General features: G+C 38.5%; 1 non-coding gene across 1 annotated transcript; it reads right to left on the bottom strand.

The window, feature by feature from the left end:
• Positions 1 to 880: 880 nt before the first annotated feature.
• LOC145641337 (small nucleolar RNA R71) lies at positions 881 to 982 on the bottom strand. The gene has a single exon (XR_014115374.1). It is a non-coding gene; the product is annotated as a small nucleolar RNA R71 (small nucleolar RNA).
• Between the last annotated feature and the right edge of the window lie 3,349 nt (positions 983 to 4,331).

Below are 4,331 nucleotides of genomic sequence, written 5' to 3'. Positions count from 1 at the left end.
GCGCTCCTAGCTCCTCCAAAGATTTTGCCCAAGTCCTGAACCTGCTAGGAGCGGGCCTGCACATCCTAAGGAGCGGGCGCTCCTCCTCCTTCAGATCGAATCTGACTTATTCTGAGAAACAGGGGAGTGGGCGCGCAGCACGAAGGAGCGGGTTTTATTATGGAGCGAGAGCTCCTCGCTGGGAATCCGTTTTATTTTGACGGATTTACCAATGTGTTTCAGGGAGTATAAATACTTCTCCTTTAGCTCATTTGTAACTTGGACATCAATAGCCTAGTTTTTAGTAGTTGCTCTTAGTTTGAAACATTCCTCTTTGATAGTCTAGCTTAGTTTTCATTAATTCAGTCATTGTATTAATGAAATTCAAGAATCATTCTCAAGGTTTGGCTTTTTGTAATTAACATTTGAAGCTTCAATTAGTAATTTCTTCAACCTTCTTCTACTTGAATTCTGATTTATTTGGTATTTGCATGTTACTTGAATCCTTTTAGTGCTTGATAATTTGTTGTTGGATGATAGTTTATTCAATTGTTAACCACTTTTCCCAAATTATTGAAGTAGTTAGAACCCTAATACTTGTTTGCATGTTGATTAATATGAGTTGTGAGTAGTCTTCTTGCTAGGGGTTGGGTGAAGCTCAACCTTTTGGGTTAGTTATGAAAATGTGGGAGAAGTATTGATGTTTGTATTGCAATTAAATTGACTGTATGAGATTTCTTGTTAGTTATTCATGATAGAATTAGATACTTCCTTTTTCCTTGATAGGAAGGGCTTTTGAGTGGCTTGAGAAGGAAATGAGGCTTAACTCCTTTCGAACTTAGGACGAGGTCACCACGACTTTCTTGGGGAGATTTTACTCTCAAAAGAAGACGGCCGAGGCAAGGGCATTTATCCAAGGTTTCCGTCAAAAGGCTAGTGAAACCATATACAAGGCGTGGGAAAGATATAAAGAATATCAAAGGGAGTGCCCTCATCATGGAATTTCAACATACCAAATGCTTCAAATTTTCTATGGGGGCTTGAGCCCACAAGGAAAGACTAGCTTAGATGCGAGAGCGGGTGGCCCAATCATGAACAAGATGGAGGAGCAAGTCATTGAAATAATTGAGGATGTTGTGTGGCACCACATGGATTGGAAAGAAGAAGAGAGGGAGTCTCTAAGCAAAGGAGGAAGTGCGGTTTACTCCGTCAATCACCTCAATGCCATTAATAATTTGACGTCTCAAATCGCCAACCTTGGCAAAGAGATGACATCTATCAAGGCAAAACTTAAGACCTCCACTTCACAACAAGAGAATCCCTCCCAATCTAAGGGGAGAGGTATGAATTCTAACTCTTCTCCTTCTACATCTAATAATAGGCCACCACATGGGTGCTTATTTTGTGAAAATTGTGGGTCATATGACCTTGATACCTCTTCTAGTAATTATGATTTCCAACCTCAACCCCAATATGAAGATGGTAATGATAATGAAAATGAACAAGTTAATGCCTTGTCTTATGATAATAGACCTAGGAATGACAATCAAAGATACTTACCACCTAATCGAAGAGAACAAGGGGGAAATTCATATAATTAAAGAGGAAATGCTTATGATTACCATAACCAAAACCAATGTGAGAATAGAAACCAAAGGGACCAAAATCCCCAAGGTAACTACAACCATCAAGGTGGTTATGTGGTAACCATAACCATAATAACCAATGGAACTATGGGAATCAAGGACAATATCACCAAGGGGGAATTCTAATAATAGGAATAATTGGAACAACACTAACAATAGAGGTTCTTCTAATCAAAATGCTTCCAATTCAAATGTGAGAGGTAATAGAGATCCCCAAGACAAATGATATGCACAAGCACCACCTAGTAGGTCTAACTTAGAGGAAATGATGGAGAGTCAAACCAAAATGTTCAATACTTTCATGGCCTCTAGTGATAAGAAATTTAGTGAAGTTATAACCCATAACAAAATGCTTGAAACACAAATTTCACAATTGGCCAATGCTTTAAAGGAAGGGTCTAGCACTTCCAAACTTTCACCTCAAGGACTAGATCCCAAGAGGCCGGTGAATGCCATATGAACTAAGAGTGGGAAGGTGTTGGAAGAGAGTATTCCTAAGAGAAGAAATGAGAAAGTGAATGTGAGTGAGTCTCCCCTTGAGAGTGATTGAGAACAAGAAGGAGAGGAAAATCATGAGAAAGAAAAATAAAATGAATGTGAGAAAGAAAGAGATTTTGAAAAAGAGAGTGAAGAGAAAAGAGAAAAATAGAGTGAAGAGAAAAATAAAGAGAAACAAAACAATTGCAAAAACTACCATATCCTCACAAATTTGTTAGAAACAAATTAGATGTGCAATTTGGATAGTTTCTTGAAACATTGAAAAAAATTCACCTTTCAATTCCTTTTACCGATGCTATCAGGCAAATGCCTAACTATGCTAGATTTTTAAGATACATTTTGAGTGGAAGGAGAGAGTGTGAATTGGTGGAAACGGTGAATCTCACCGAGCATTGTAGTGCAATTATCATGAACAAAATGCCACCGAAATTGAAAGACCCCGGTAACTTTTCTATCATTTGTGCATTATATAAAATGCAAATTTATAATGCTTAATGTTATCTTTGGGCTAGTGTTAGCCTTATGCCATATTCGGTATATCAAAGACTTGAGATAGGAGAACTTCTACCCACCAACATTACCCTACAATTGGCCGATCGTTCTATCAAATTCCAAAGAGTAAGGTAGAGGATGTTCCTCTAAGGCTGGGGAAGTTTGTAATCCCGGTAGATTTTGTTGTGTTAGAGATGGATGAAGATGTTAACATTCCAATAATTCTAGGAAGACCTTTTATTGCTACTTCGGGTGCTTTAATAGATGTTAAAAGTGGTAAAATTTCACTAAAAGTAGAGGAGATGAGGTGATAGAATTTGATTTAAATGAGAGCATGAAGTATCCAAGCTCTAATCTTGATAATTGTCTGATGATTAATACTATTGATTCTATTGTGACTTCTATGCATGAGCACTTGCTCACTACTAACAATGCCCTTGAGAATGTCCTTTTGACCAAGGAGAAGAAAGGTGAGCAAAGCAAGGAGATGGCATTGTATGATGATATGCTTAAAGGAAGTACGGAAGAGAGCATTGACTAAGTATGCATGTGAATCACGAGTGATGATGCATTGGAAATAGCTACCTCAACTGAAGGTAAGGGTGTTCCAATTGTAGAGTTAAAACCTCTACCATCACACCTAAGGTATACGTTTTTGGGTCCTAATTCAACTTTTCCGGTAATTGTGAAATCCTCTTTGAACGAGTGTCAAACTCAAATGTTATGCGGTGTTTTGAGAAACCACCAAGGTGCTTTAGGTAATACCATTGATAACCTAAAAGGTATTATTCCTGCTTTATGTATGCACCACATAACACTTGAGGAGGGTGTCAAGCCTTTCATTGAGAGGCAAAGGAAATTCAATCCTCAAATGGGGGAGGTGGTGAAGAAAGAAATCACCAAAGTCCTTGATGCCGGCATCATCTTCCCCAATTTGAGTTCTAGATGGGTTTCCCCCGGTCATGTGGTCCCAAAAAAGGGAGGAATGACCGTAGTTGAATATGAGAATGGTGATTTCATTTCAACTACAATGGTGACCGGTTGGAGGATGTGCATAGACTATAGACATCTAAATGCATCCACTAACAAGGATCATTTTCTCGTCCCTTTTATTGACCAAATGCTTGAGAGACTAACAAAGCACAAGTATTATTGCTTTCTTGATGGTTATTCGGGTTTATTTTAAATCCATAAACCCGGATGATCAAGAGAAGACAACTTTTACTTGTCCATATGGTACTTTTGCATATAAAAGGATGTCATTCGAACATTGCAATTCGCCGACAACCTTTCAAAGGTGCATGATGAGTATCTTTAGGGACATGCTTGAAGCCGAGATGGAAGTGTTCATGGATGATTTCTCGGTAGGAGGCCTCTCATTTGAAGATTGTTTGTCCAATTTAGGCAGTTGCTTAGCAAGATGTGAGAAGGTCAACTTGGTCCTAAATTGGGAGAAATGTCACTTCGTGGTTAAAGAGGGAATCGTCCTTGTTCACAAGATTTCAAGAAAAGGGATTGGGGTTGATAAGGCCAAAGTTGAAGTTATTGAAAAACTGCCACCTCCAATCAATGTTGGCCTAAAATCCTTTTTGGGGCATGCCGGGTTCTATAGGAGATTCATCAAAGATTTCTCACAAATTGCTAGACCCCTAAATTCTCTTCTTCTAAAGGACGTCGTCTTTATTTTTTATGAAAAGTGTCTTCAAGCTTTCAACA

Source organism: Chenopodium album, chromosome 7 (genome assembly GCF_948465745.1).
Source record: "Chenopodium album chromosome 7, dcCheAlbu1.1, whole genome shotgun sequence".
NCBI lineage: Eukaryota > Viridiplantae > Streptophyta > Magnoliopsida > Caryophyllales > Amaranthaceae > Chenopodium > Chenopodium album.
This window is presented reverse-complemented; position numbering and strand designations above follow the sequence as displayed.